Below are 239 nucleotides of genomic sequence, written 5' to 3'. Positions count from 1 at the left end.
ACTTTCAGGTATCTGGAGGATTTTCCTGCATTTACGCCCTGCACCCAACTTCAGCTCGTCTTTAACAACACACTGCGAAGGAGGCAATCTATTGTACTTAGAGATGCTGAATGTATGTGTTGTAGTGGGGGAAACAGTGGACCTGATTACCTAGGGCCCAAATCAGTGGCAAACATCATTAAAAAAATAGTAATAGTTAGAACTTTTCTTTTCTGAGAGATAAGTGTCATAAATATGTT

Source organism: Ammodytes marinus (genome assembly GCF_949987685.1).
Source record: "Ammodytes marinus genome assembly, chromosome: 16".
NCBI lineage: Eukaryota > Metazoa > Chordata > Actinopteri > Uranoscopiformes > Ammodytidae > Ammodytes > Ammodytes marinus.
The sequence above is the reverse complement of the archived record's forward strand: the minus strand, read 5'-3'. Positions refer to the sequence as shown.